The 15211-nt window shown below is 45.9% G+C and overlaps 1 long non-coding RNA gene across 2 annotated transcripts in view; it reads right to left on the bottom strand.

The window, feature by feature from the left end:
* Positions 1-10875, bottom strand: part of LOC138581302 (uncharacterized) — a 111354-nt gene extending 100479 nt beyond the window's left edge. For both annotated transcript variants that reach the window (XR_011304515.1, XR_011304513.1), the window contains exons 1-2: positions 10761-10875; positions 8742-8842 (exon numbers count right to left, since the gene is read on the bottom strand). This is a non-coding gene — a long non-coding RNA (uncharacterized lncRNA). The remainder of the gene's footprint in view (positions 1-8741; positions 8843-10760) is intronic.
* Positions 10876-15211: the final 4336 nt, after the last annotated feature.

The following is a 15211-nucleotide window of genomic DNA, read 5'->3' as shown; positions in this document are numbered from 1 at the left end:
CTTGTGAGAAAATGATGCAAAGGTGACTTACCTAGTCTTTAGTGCCAATGATGGATCAGTGGGGCAGTTATGGGTTGATAGTACCTTTCCCTTGTTCTTAGGCGGTGTGACAACATCAAACCAAGCTTCAAGCTGTTGTGTGAATGAATCAAACCAAGTTTGGGTGCAGTGAGATGTGTCGGTCCAGGCGGCAAGTTTGTGTCGAGGTCAGTCTTAACCAGGAATGGTTCAGAGTCAAGCCAGTTCGAAATGTACAGTAACCGTTGGTTAGAGTTGCCTGCGGTTCAAGTCGAGTTGTGGTGATGGTTCGAACCTGTGATCCTGATGTTCCCGTGTACGGTTCGACGAAGCAGCGACTGAAGGTCGAGCTGGTCCGAGTCACCCGGTAACTGCTGGTTAGGGATAGCGAGTGGTTTGAGTCCAGGTCCTCTAATAAGCAGTTGATTCGAGGCAAGCAGTTGGCATGCTCTGCTGGGTACGATGCAGCAGCAAGCTGGTTTGAAGTTGCAAGCATGCTAGTTCTAAGGGTTTGGTTAACTGGCAAAGGCCGCCCCGGCGGGTCCTGTGGTTCGAATTTAGCAAACCCAGTTTGAATACCGTTTGATCAGTTTGAGGCGATGATAAACAGGGATCCTGTTTGTTTTGGCTCACAGGATGCTGTGAGTGCCAATGCTGGGGCTCAGGGTCAAGATACAGCCTTGTTCTTGGTTTCCCGAACACAGGGGAGGCTGACCAACATATGCAGGAGTCCTTCACATCTAGACATGCCCTGGGTACTGGTATGGATGGCAACCTGCAACAGAAGGTCAGTTATCTTTCTGTTCTGTCCTGAAGAAGGTAGATAAAATAAATGTATCTGGAGCAGTTGGTCTCTGCTAGTTACCAATAGAGACCTCAGTTTAAGCCTACCTTATATGAAATATAGGAGGCATCTTATTCTTTGTTTATGCATTTGTTACTTTACAAGTTTGTTTAAGTGTTTTAGATTTTTAGTGTATTTTGTCATGGGTTACAGTATGCAGAATGTATGTGTTTGACTGTACAAATATCATTAAAATCATACTTTGTAATATAAAACTATTGTATTGGTTCATTGAATGATATGCAATAAGTATAGGATAAATATGAATTACACATGTTTTTTGTTACCTTGAGGATCCAGGTAGCAAGTGGGTCTATTGATTGTCACCCAACAAGTTTGAAAATACATGAATTGTAAATGTTTCTCGTTATCTTGATGATCTAGTGATCAAGGGAGTTGCTTTAAAATACTCTTCATGAGGCACAGCCCATGCATATTACAAGTAGCCCACAAATACCTAGGGCCAAATTAATCATTCCTGCTGGGAACATTTCTCTGTGCTAATACAGTCCATCCCAGTGTCCCTCCAGAGTTGGGGATTGCACTTCTGTATACAATACGGCTGGCAATGAGGAAGGTGTTGTTCCAGCAGCAGGTCAACCCTAATGCACCCTGGGGTGGTCAGGGAGGAGAGCGTGCCACTGCCTTGGACACTCAGTCTTCACATCATAGGTGGAGGGCTTTGGAAAGACAACTCTCCAAACACAGGTCCAGATGAATTCTTCCTCAAGTGTTTGTCCAAAAGTGAATCCACTAAGGGGTTATAAACTCCATCTTTTATAGGCAAATGCTCATAGGTGATTGGACTAAAGCCAGCCTGCTTTAAGGGGTCCAATTCTGTCCTTGAGACAAGTGGTCCTTGCCTTCTGTCATCATAACCAAAGTTCTTTGTGCTAAGGGAAGTTGCAGGGACAGGAAAAAAAGAGAGATAGAGTGAGAAAAAAGAAGGTAGAATCTGCCTCCAAGTATGCTGAGCTCCATCTGTCTACACTAACTCTGTCCCTACCCTTATTCATAGCATCAAAGGCCCTTTTGGCGTGTGGCTAGTGCTTTTACGATGGTAGTGCCCCTTGATTTCCTGTTTCCCAGGACAGCTGCTGATGGGAGGCTGTTCTTCTGTAGAGGGTGTTACCTGATGTCACAAAGGATCAAAGGAGAGGCACAGTCATTCAGTCTTCTGCAAGCTAGCAGGGCCAGGCTGTGTGACCCAAATATACATAATCCTTCCACAGGTGGCCCGGCTCACAGTGCTGACACATATATGTTATCAATCTTATGTGGCTTTCATATAGTTATGTTAATCACTATCCACCATACCCTAAACTGAAACTGATACCAGAATAGTAATTCCTCATGATTATGTGGTTTTGGAGTAGAGGTGCAGACTTTAAAAGCAGTCTCAGCACTGAAATTATTTGACTGTCACAGCACCTGTCAAATGTGTACCCGTGACCTCTGGGCCTACTCTGTGCCACTTGAGAGCAGGCACTGCATATTAGAATACTGATCCAGCAGGGCACAGAAGTAAACTATGTTTTGATATGGAGTTTATGAAAGGGGGGTCTGATAAGAATCTCACCCTTTCTGAGATGGGGTTGCCTGCATCATTTTATTAATAAATACATTAAAAAGCCAGGGCTTGTACACCCCTGCCAGATAGCAATCCCTCAAATGCATAATCAAGACAATGCTCATCTCCCATAAAATATTAAGAAGGTGGACACTTATTCCGAAGTCAGAAGTGTTTAAAATCATTCAACATAATCCATTATTTAACTTGGCCTTCTCTGCACCCTTCCGACACCACATGAAACATTAGGATTGGTCAATTCCTTCCTGCATGCTGTGCCCTCTGGTTTCTTGGATTCGTATTCTCTCTTTTGGGATGTGACATTGTGTAGGTTCAAGAGTTCTGGAGTAGGTGGTAACAGCGGGAGGAGTGGGTGATATTCCGGGGGAGGTGGTAAACCTGAGGGTAGAGAAGGTGGTGGTAAAAACAGAGCGGGTAGTATTAAGAAAAAAGGGACAGAAAGAAGTTATAACATCAGGAAGTGCTAGTGATATAGAGAAGGTGGTAACATCAGGTGGGGAGAGTGGTACAGAGGAGGTGGAGGGGGAAACATGAGGTGGCATAGGTGTCACAGAGCAGGTGGAAGTGATAACATCAAGGAAACAAGGTGATAGCCTGACAAAGAAAGTGCCAAGAGGCCAAGAGAAAAAGGTTTGACGCTAGTAAGAACAGGTGGCACCAGCTAGGTGGTGATATAGAACGGGTGACAGAGTGCCATTAGGAGATTAAGTTGGCACAGGAAAGGAGGATGTGTAAACATTAAGTGGTGAAGGTGTAAGTGAGGAGAGAGTGGATATCCACCACTTAGACAAAGAGACTACGAAGACCCCAGACAGCACCAGATGGTGGGAGGATGAGCAAGAGTGGGCAAGAGAGGTTATGCTAAGATCATAGATGGGAGAAGAAGCAGGAAGGACCCCAAGCAAGGTAGCCCTCGAGAGATGCCTCCTGCTGGCTGCTCCTATCGAACTGTCTACTGACAAAACTATGCACCTGAATGTGTCTTGGGGTACGGGAACCCAGGAAGCCAGCAAATTGACAGTCATCAGAAGAAGGGTTTGTAAAACCCTAACAACTGCAACTCCCAGAGAATGAAGTGAGAAAACCCCTTTGGTACCTTAAAGACTGGAAAGGACATTTAAGAGGATAGGGAGTACTGAGAGCCCAGGATTCTTGGAGGACGTTATGGGGTTTCTAAGGAGGATTAACCAAGGAGAAGAATAATAATTACTATTTTTATTTGGATGATCTCATTTTTAATTTAAGTTGGCCCCATCTGCAAATATTTCCCAAAATAAAGGTGTTGAACTCTAAATATAGTTTTGGGGTACTCCCTGATCCCAGGAAACACTGTGACATTGCCTTCTACAAACAACTCATCTTTCACAGCACACAGTCGTTCTAGCCCGAGCCTGTTCAGAAAGACCTAGTTGCAACTACCATTCCGGAGGATTTCCTTAGGTCATTGCCCTCTTCTATAGCTTTTCCCCAATCTTGCTATGAAACAGCTCTCTACCCAACACCCAGCACTTGTTTATCTTCACCTGCAATGACACCTTTCAGTCTAACGGTCATGGTGGGCAAACTGTGTGCTGTTCTGTTCAAGACACTGAGGTCATACTCTACCTGAAACAGATGTTGCTGCAGAGGCGTAGCCAGGATTGTCTAACTAGTGGGGCCTGAAGCTAATGTAGTTGGGCCACCGCTGTGACATTAACATCTGCAAATGCCCACACAGTGCTGGTAAGTGGGCATTTACAGATTTTGGGTGGGCCTTGCCCCCTCAGGTCCTACCCTGTCTACGCCTCTCTGCTGCTGCACACCTAGGTCCCACTTCCTGATCCTTGGTGAAGCCATGACTAGAGTACTTGGTTCAGGAAGATGGCTCTGAGGGGCTTGTGATATGGACAGACTTTGAAACGTTGGCCCATATGAGGATCCTGAACTTTTCTACGGCCCGTGTTATGGCCAGCATTTCCTTCTGAATTGTGACACTCAAAGGCTCAGCTGCCTTCAGGACCACCTGTGATCACAGACTCCTGGCAATCGTCTACTTGCACAAGACAGGACCCAGGCCTCAGCTGCTGGCATCCATTGCTATAATTGTCTTCTTGGCAGGTTTTATATTGTGAAGAGAGGGCTCTTTCTCCAGTGCTAGTTTAATCCCTTCTAATTCCTCATTGCAGGTTTGGTCCTTTATTAGGTTAACCCCTTCTTTGCCAGTTTGGTCATGCTCACAGTTCTATCGGTAAGGCGGTGAAAAGGCAAGTACTACTCTGCCACAGTGAAGATTCACAGGATTTACTCGGTGTACTGCTATCTGAGTGCCTCCTTGTGCCCCCTGTTTACACTAGAATATCATCTTGAAAAAAATAGGAGCCCCCCCCACCTGAAATAGCTGGTACATAACCCGCTAAAAAACAGAGACTGTCGATGCCAGCCCAAATGGCATGCTGGCAAAGTAGAAGAGACCTTCCGGTGCGACGAAGGCTGATCTTATGGTAAGCAACCATTGGGTCGAACATCGAAAAAAATGCTTTTGGCGTCTAAAATGTACCACACTCTGCAAACCCTCCTGTTAAAAAACAGCGTGCAGCAGTTAAGCGGGAACGTCACAGGGGGGTGGTGATGCCATGATACCCCCAGTTCATTTAGATTACATAGAATGAGACATCCTGGACTTCAGAGTTACAACATCACCAACTGCACCCAAAAATGGCAGCCCTCATAGGACCCAGGGTTTTAAAAGAGTGGCACTAGGGATGCCGTGGAGCTGAGTTTTATTGTTATTTCCGATAATGGATCTTACAGTGATGTTTAGTTGTGTTTTCTGCATCTACTGTGCCCGCATAACTCGTTCACTGCATGCCAGGATCCTGGTGTTCAATGCAGTAGAGCAGTGTGCCAATGCTGGGTGCTAGAACGGGGCTCATGGGCAAGATCAGTGGGGAGGGCATGAGGTAACTCCGGCTCGGATAATGCAGTAATGCCCACTGCTGGCAAATACAAGCAGATGGTTGGAAAGTAGAAAGGAACTCATTATACTAAAAAAGGAACAGATGTTCACCAAGGTGCTTACAGCGTAGAGAGGGCTCATCTTATAGAATACAAGACGAGCTTAATCACTTTCAAGCACAGGTGAGGTCCAGCAAAAGTCTGTGTGGCCCCCCAAAAAAGTACTGATTGTGGGGTGAGAGGATGAAACCCATCTATGTATTAAATTAGACCCGTGCATGTTAAAAAGAACAAGTCATGGCACTCTATGTGGGGAGAGGTAGTAGCAAAATACAAAATTCTGTTTGGGGGTAGGGGTGGATAAAAAAACAAATGGCTCCTCCCCTGCCATCCAGGAACGCTGCTCCAGTTTACAATAATTAAGGGAACAACAGTAGATTTTTCCAAAAAGTCAGGGAACTTCGTACCCTTTGGTTCCAGGCCACTTCAACCTCTATGATGATATATGGGCACATCTAGAAATACCTTTATATATGAAGGGTCTCTCGTGATAGATTTAAACGTGAGGCATCAGTGAATGATAGTGCTTAATAAACATGCCTAGCTGATGTTTGCGGACACTCCAAAAGGCATTGGCTGATCGCTCAAAACAACCTTTTGAGTTGTTGACGTAGCACCCACTCCCAAAAAAAACCAGAAGTGTTGACCTGCCACTGCATTTCCCCATAGCTGTGGAGAACCCCAGGGGGACAATGTTTAGAAATAATCATGGCTTTAAGTGGGCTAGGCCTCTGCAGGGTTTAAATTCAGCCTGCAAAGGGAGCCCTGCCTGGGCAGCAAACTCGGCTAGATCCCTATCCTTCAATGCATGAAGGCGCCGAGACGCAACAGGCCGCATCCGACACTAACACCCAACTGATTGCTTAGGGTGCTACTCAAGGGAGCAGCTTATTGGCGAACATATTTTCTCCGTTCTTAGGGCACTCTGGGATAGTGGAACAGCAGCATTTTTGTTTTGGGACCTATGATATATAACACACAGATTACTGCAGAATTCACATTGACCCCTTGAGCTATCTGGGACAGGACATTCTGACCTGCAGGGTAAAAGCACACATCTGCAGCAGGCACTTTAACACCCAGAGGAATATTCCAAGTATTCGAACCTGCGGTGACCTATTTTGATTGGCTTTCCATATTTATTTGATCCGTTTTATTTTGGTAGGGTTTGTGGAAAAAGTAGGTGTGCTAGATACATTTTTACATCTAGCACACCTATACGTATTAGATTTCTCCAATTTAATTCAAGGCCTGGTCTCATCTGTTAGGGCACTCATTTATTTGCAAAGGCCACCCTTCTTTTCAAAGGTCCTTGCTGCCTGTATGCACTGCCTAGGAGTCAGGGCAACCCCCAATCATTGTTTCATTGCTTGCTAGTGCTCCCCTCTGTTCTCGTGCTATTTAAAGCACTGCAAATAATTACTGAGGCTGGCGGGTTTCCATGAGCTGGCACCCGCTGCCATCTAGGACTAATGCAATTAATGCTTGACTCAGTGCCCGCCCAAGCACGCTCTGTGCTTTTAAGGAGGCTCAACTTGGCAATGCTTTCTTTTCAACTTCAGCCCAATTGGCAGTCGCAACGGTGACCAACCTGGTAGCACCTGCCTCGCACTATTAGATATCAGGCCCTCTCTGTCTATTCTGCGCATCAAAAGTCCAGAAATGGCACGGCCGTCACTCTGCTGGCAATGCCACCCAATAAGAGCGTCTGCGGCCCGGACTGTGTTGTCCTCGCTTGACCTCTCGTTTTATATGCGACGGTACGTATAGAAATAGAAAAGGGTGCTCAGGTCGTGCTAGGAGTGCAGAAATCATCCTCGGTGGGGCTTTCTGATAAGGGCAGTATTGGTTGGTGGTTCTACTGTCCTCTCAGTAGAAAGCAAAGCTCTTAAGATGTTTAGCTTCCAAGGAGTGTGAACACAAAGAGAAGGTGGGTGGTGAACTGAGGAATCGCCTGCGCGGGGCCAGCGTTTATGGAGAAAGGATTCACGCTGCACGTGCCTTGGTAGGGACCCGCACCCGAAAAACCCCAAAGGGACGTACTTAGTAACCAAAAGCTAGAGGCAACTATGTGCACGGAAGAGCTGCAGTAAACAGTTACAGTGATTTGTTGAACCGGGAAACTGGAGGATTCCAATTATTCCATTTTTAAAGAACAACAAGGTTAGTGTAACCTACACATATAAGGTAGTGTCATTTGTAATGGCTGGGAATGAAAGCATTCTGGAGAAACAGCCAACACATGTTTCGACCAAAGAAAGGGTCTTTATCAAGGCTATGGTGGAGAAACGACATTGGACCAATAATTGTCAATTGTTTATTGGTGATCAACCGGAAAATGAATCCCAGTAGAAAGGTGTCAAGTGCTAGTGTTTAAATAATCAAGAAACATGGTCAAGGGTAATACGTGATGGACATGAACATACACAATATATAAGATTTATTAAGGTAATATGCAGGGACGTCATTTCACCAAAATGCCAGGAGTAGTGGAAGTGACATCACACGACCCTTGCCCTCTGATGACATCACAGGACATGACGTCACCTGACCCCACCCCAAAGTGACATCACAGGAAGCGATCGAACACAACCTTTCACCCCTTGACAATAAAGGAAGTGGTATCACATAGCATTGTTGCTAATTACCCCATGAAAAATATGGTTACGATATCACCGTAAAGTGATATACATTGCATACAGGAATGGATCACCATATGCATCGTTAATATCAGTGCGTATAGGCCCATATTACCAAACTATTGTGAATGCAAGCAGACGTCCAGCGTCAAACAATACTGATGTGTAATTATATAGCACTTACGCTTAGGGTCTTCATATCGAACAAATAAACATACAATATCAACCTACCTGTGTTGGTACTCATCTATCAACCTCAGCAGGCAGAAAGGCTGAGTTGGCCTTCCTGGGAGTCAAACCTGCAACCTGCAAATCACACACACATTGCTGCAGCGAGCGCTCAACCCACTGAGCTATCTTACCGGCTATAGCTACCAGAAAAGCAGCCACTCCAGAAACAAAGAGCCACATGCTGCTGACCACAGCCCAGGAGCCTCAATTAAAAAAAGAAAATCTTTGATTTTTTGTTATTTTTTCTTAAGGGTAGCAAGGGAGACTTAAGGGGTCGCAATTGCGACCACTGGCAATCCCTAAATGACATCCCATGTAATATGTCCAGCAATATGCATTATCAGTTTGGTGCATGGGAGAGAAGAGGGGGGCGGCAGATGTTTCTGAGGGACATCCCATTGAAGCTTATTCAGCTCACACATACCTGTCAATTCACTCGCGTTTGGCGGGTGACTGCCGCCATAGAATCAGTTCCCACACGAGCCAATCCTCTTGCCCGTCCATAGGTGTCAATGGAGATTTCACCTGCAAAAGAGAAATATTCATTTTTGTACCCGCCTTTCATTTGAGAAGGTTGACAGGTGTGTGACTGGAAACACCATCAAGGAATGACAGGACAGCTTAGAATTGCTCATAACCACTGAGACTACCCCTTGGCCGTCCATCAGCTGGGAGTAACTATGTGCTATGAGAGAAGGGCGCCAACCAATCTTGGAAGGGAAGCTGCCTGAAGGAGTCCTGGCAGTTACAATTCATTCAAAACTTGTCGTGCCATCAACCATCCACCCATCCCCATTTTGTGTTCATGGTAAGTGCACATAAGGGTTGGTATTACAGAAGCGTTGCACGTTTGCAAGTGCTATTAGTACTAGGACCAAAATTGCCCAAATGCAAAAAAAAGAAAAGATATCTTTTCGTTACATTGTTGCATTAGGGCAACGTTTTCCCTAGTCTTAAAACCAGTGCATCGTGCAAAAATGCATTAAAAGAATTTGTTTTTTGAACTCAGCCAATGTTTGCCCTACTGCTAATTCTGCTTGCAGCGGTGCAGGATTTCGGGGATATGGCCCTAGGACTTTCTAGAAGTGGGCATGGACCGGTTCCTCTTTGTGTTCGGTGCATCAACCTGCTCTGCCACCGCTGAGGCCTAACAGGCAGGGGGGGGGGGCATGTCTGGGGTTGCTTGTTTTCCATGCACAATATATGGGCTTGGCAGTTTCATTTGGGGCAGGAACAGGAGCAATGAGCAAGCGGGTACCTTTCTGTGATGGAACTGTCTGCAGATCACACTTAAGCAGCTAGGTGGAGAAGCGGCCTACAACTGCAATAGGTCTATTTGGAGCGACGTGGAACTTCAGAGTGGGGGCAAGGCATGGCACTTATGAATACTCGTACGTTTCTCCAATTGGACATGGCTGTAAACTGCCCCTCACCACCTGAAATGTCTTATGTCTTGCATTCCACCCAATAAAGTGCCCGGATCACCAACAAAATCACCAAAACAATGTTACAAAGTGCATTTAGTGCTTGTGGGTTAATGCATGTTTAATGTGGATGAATGCATGTAAGGGATTTAGAAAGCAAAACATAGTGTTGCAAATTATTTAAAAACACCATCAAAACGGGTATTTGAAAACTGCCATGCCCTGGCTTTCATGCCAATGCATGGGGGAGTACAGGAGAGCTTCATCGCCATCTTGTACTGCTTCCATTTAAGAGTTTTATAGCCCAATTCATAGAAAAGTGCACATAGACCGGCAAAGTTTGCGCAGCGAGAAGGACTTTGCATGCCCCCTCCCGCATGAGGCACCCGTGAGCGATTTGTGATTCATGGAATAATGCCTGCAAAGTAACACTATGCGCAAGTCGCAGCAGACACGCCCCCTGATACCTACCTATGCACGGTCCTCGGACACCAACTCATGCCTACTGATAATCCTGCGTGGGGTCCCCCGCAACCAAGCCAACACCCCCGCAACACTGCATAGGGTCCCCTATAACTGTTCACGGCACCCCAACAACATGCGCACCATGTTCCGTAACTCGAGTAATTTCACTGTCAATCTGCGTGGGAACCCCCCGTAAACCGGGTCTGCACCCAGACTGCGTGCACACACACCTAAATCCAACATGCGATCTTATGCATGGTTCTTATTCACAAGTGTCTGTACGTTGCCTTCGGGTGGCGGTTGGATCGGGAGCTTTGCATGGTCATTTCCCGACATGAGGGTGTGCGGTCAGATCTGTGCATACGATTTGTTCTGCACATTTGTGGGCATGCAATCTCATTGTGGCAGGTCGTCCCTCAGCACACCCACATTTTCCCTTGTTCTTCCTCATTTTGCATGCTGCGCCCCTTATTTCGGACTCTGCGTAGACCCAACCCACACTCTGCGTGGAGTCTTGCGCAAGGCGCTCGACTGCTCACAGAGGCATGCCAGACCTGCGTGAAGTCCTTGCAAGTCCCGGAACAGTCCTGCGCAGTCGATTCCATGAACCGAGGAACACGGTTTTGTGCACAGAAAGGCACGCAAAGTCCCGATTTTCCGCACAGATAATTCCATGAATCAAGGGCTAATCCTCTTAGTGCCATTTGGTTGTGATATTTTTAAAGCACTCAAGTACCTTTAGTGTGACCTCGAAGCACGGAGAAAAATCTGTCATGTGATTCTGCAAGACCCTGGACTGCTTTCATTGGCTTCAGGACTGATTTGCATATGTCTAATCATTTACTGTAATGGGACAGCTGGGCTAAAATATATGGCATGGAATGTTGCCCTGAGCAATGGGTATTCCAAGAAAATCTCGTTAAAACAAATGACGAATGGCCGTTAACTGCATATTCGGCATTTACAAAAACACCAAATCCAATTTTACCGAATGAGGGGAGAGGGGGGGTGCGGGGGTGTCCACCGCTCCCAATGTTTTGTAAAATAGAATTCAGAGGGTGGCAGGGGTGTGCCCTGCTTCCTTTACATGGATGGTGGGGAACAATAAAGTCTCCCCGCCCCCACCCCCAAAAAAAGGACCCTGCGGCGCCAGTCCCGACCCACGTTGGGAATATGGAACTGACGACGCATGGGGGGGAATGGGGGAATTTGCAGCAGGGGAAAGAAGTGTGCCACAGAAAAGTGAGTGAGCATAAAGGGGTAGCAGGTAAGGGGGATGCGGGTAAAGTGATTTATGTGATCACTGCGCGGCACCATTTTCGGATTCAACATTTTAGTTGTCGAAATTTCGGGCCGCGCAGTGATCACATATATCCGAGCAATGTCAGTAGTTGTGATTAATTCAAAACCATCCATCCATCACGTTTTGGTTTCTGGTAATTATCTAAAACATAAATAGAAGTGTGCTGTTGCACTTCTGCAACCCATTCTTCCGTGTGCACAATAACATCCCCACGACAGGCACACACAACACACCCACGTGGAGCAACAGCCCCATGAAACACACAGAGCTGTGCTGGTACACTGCTACACAACGGCCCCTGTGCAATTTCTCTCCCACACTACACACAAAGTTATCTTCATGGATTCTATAATGCACACTTCCCCGTTCAGTAAAAGTCCTCTAACACACAGAGACCTGTGCAGAGACACCCGTGCAGCACACCCCCTTCTAAACACATGCATTGCTATGGGTTGTTGCCTTAATGTAGCTACCTTGCTTGCATTGCCGAACTGTTAAAAGAGATGGTATGTTTGTGTACTATGCTGTCATAACATGTTAAGCTATGGGGATGTGTTATGCTTTGTGGTGTTATATTAGTCAATGGGATACATCTATGTGTCTCGGTCTTGTTATAAAGCGTTAGATGCATGTCTGCTCTTTGATATCTTGGTTTTGCTGTGCTATGGTATGCTGTTGTTTTACTTTGTTACATTATGTCATCGCATTTTGTTTTTCTAGGCTAGGCTATGCTGCCATGCAAGGTAATATTGTGCGATGTTGTGCATTGTACACATGTAGTTATTTTTGTAATTAATTTAATTATCTTGTAACGCAGCTCCAACCATCTGCCCTCTTGAAGGTATTACTTTCGTAGGCAGTGCCACGGAAGAACCTGCTAAATTAAGCTTCCCTGCACCTCCTCCCACATTCCTGCATACAGGGGAACACGTGCAGCCCGCCCCAACGCGGCACCCAGCACTTATCCACATTGCTATCGTCATAGAACTAGTCTCTGCCGATGCTTGATTATGAAATGTAATGTCGGGCCATAGTCCTTTCTTTCTCCCCAGCGCCTTGAGGCCATATCAGTGGCAGCGAGGCACTTCAGAAATAGCACATAAAATAATGGCGCTGTCTAAAATCGGATCGATGAAATTGGAGCTGGCCAGAGGAATGTCAGTGGTTATGATTCATTTAGAGCAAGGTTGTCCAACATACAATGTGGCCGCGAGGCCGTATGTTGGACAACTCTTGAGTAAAGCTAATACGGGGTGCCAGAGGACTTTAAAAAAAAAACATTTAATGTAATATCATTGCTGCACACATAAATCCATGGCACTACACTGTCATTTTAAATTGACAACACCCACAAGTTGCTTCTCACCCGGGGACTCACTGGCAGACTTCAAGACACGCACTGCACACTACTCCTTTGTCAGCCCCAGTGGTGCCCAATGGCGTAGCAAAACATTTGGCGTAATCGCTATGAGCCACGCTGTGGCCCCCCCAAAGCTCCTTATCAAAGTACACGGCATCCCAAACCCATACCGGTCAGAGCCACCATGTGTGGCAATGTCCATGATGATTATGCCGCTGCAGGGGCATGAACTATTGCAAGTGAAATAATTAAATAGGTTTTTTAATCAAAGCTTATATTTTTTACGTAACACAGAAAGAAGCGAGTGGTGTCTGGTCCACAAATATACCAGTGGTGGCTGGTGAGGTGTTTTTTTGGAGGGTGTAAATATTTAGCATTTCCCTGAGAAAATGTTTTGAATAATGGGTTAAAATGGTGAATTGCATGTTTGCTTTAAGATGTTTTTTTATAGTATCATTACTGGCATAGGGCACACAACTGTTTCTGCCAATATATGCCAGTCCTCCTATGTAAAAACATACTCCCGTTGGTATGGCCATTAAAGGTGACATGACACAATATGAAAACCTGTCCAAACTGGTCCCAATGTAAGCCAGTCTAGACCCATAAGAACAATTATCTTGCTTGATTCATCATAGATGCTCAGTTAATAGAAAGCCATGCTACATTAAGAAATATACAGGCTGCTGAACATCAGTCTAGCAAATAAATGTCATGCCACAGTAATCAATGGCTAGACTGACTGCACCAAAATGCCAATCTAACCAGGTAATGACACACATGAACTTGGTTCTACCTGAAAATACCAGTAAAACATACAAAGTCAATAAAGGATGCTGCAAACATGCTCCAGTGATCACCACTCTCCCAGGGCCTTACCCACACATAAATTCCCTTTCACCCACCGGTCACTCACCCATACATCCCCTCCAACATTCAATCACACTGGATTCATCACACAGGCACATACCAAACCCCACCCAGAACATTCAAACACACGCTACCACATTCATACTCTGTCACCCACCAGTCACTCACTCACACCTTCTCTTACATCAACTCAATGCATTCTCTACACAGGCACAAAATCACACACCCACACACCCAGAACATTCATAAACACACATCACATCACTTCTCATTCACCCACCAGTCACTCACACCTTCTGTTACATCAACACATTGCATTCTCTACACAGGCACACAACCACCCACCCAGAACATTCAAAAACACACATCACTTCACATCCCTTCTCATTCAACCACCAGTCACTCACACCTTCTCTTAAATACACTCATTGCATTCTCTACACAGGCACACACCCATCCACTCATTGCATTCGCTACACAGGGACACAATCACACATCCACACACCCAGAACATTCATAAACCCACATCACATCACTTCACATTCACCCACCAGTCACTCACACCTTCTCTTACATCCACTTATTGTATTCTCTACACAGGCACACACCCACAGACCTACCCAGAACATTCAAAAGCACACATCACTTAACATCGCTTCTCATTCACCCACCAGTCACTCACACCTTATCTTACATCCACTCATTGCATTCTCTGCAGAGGCGCACACACACCCACCCAGAATATTCAAAAACACACATCACATCACTTCTCATTCACCCGCCAGTCACTCACACCTTCTCTTAGATCCACTCATTGCATTCTCTACACAGGCACACACCCATCCACTCATTGCATTCCCTACACAGGCACACAATCACACACCCACACACCCAGGACATTCATAGACCCACATCACATCACTTCACATTCACCCACCAGTCACTCACACCTTCTCTTACATGCACTCATTGTATTCTCTACACACACACACACACACACACACACCCACCCACCCACCCAGAACATTCTGAAACACACATCACTTCACATCACTTCTCATTCACCCACGCAGTCACTCACACCTTCTCTTACATCCACTCATTGCATTCTCTACACAGGCAAACACCCATCCACTCATTGCATTCGCTACACAGGGACACAATCACACATCCACACACCCAGAACATTCATAAACCCACATCACATCACTTCTCATTCACCCACCCACTCATTGCATTCTCTGTACAGGCACACACCCACCCTGAACATTCAAAAACACACATCACATCACTTCTCATTCACCCGCCAGTCACTCACACCTTCTCTTAGATCCACTCATTGCATTCTCTACACAGGCACACACCCATCCACTGATTGCATTCCCTACACAGGCACACAATCACACACCCACACACCCAGGACATTCGTAGACCCACATCACATCACTTCTCATTCACCCACCAGTCACTCA

Source organism: Ambystoma mexicanum, chromosome 1p, assembly GCF_040938575.1.
Source record: "Ambystoma mexicanum isolate Mex_15411 chromosome 1p, UKY_AmexF1_1, whole genome shotgun sequence".
NCBI lineage: Eukaryota > Metazoa > Chordata > Amphibia > Caudata > Ambystomatidae > Ambystoma > Ambystoma mexicanum.
Note: the sequence above shows the minus strand (reverse complement) of the source record. Positions and strands in the feature narration are given on the sequence as shown.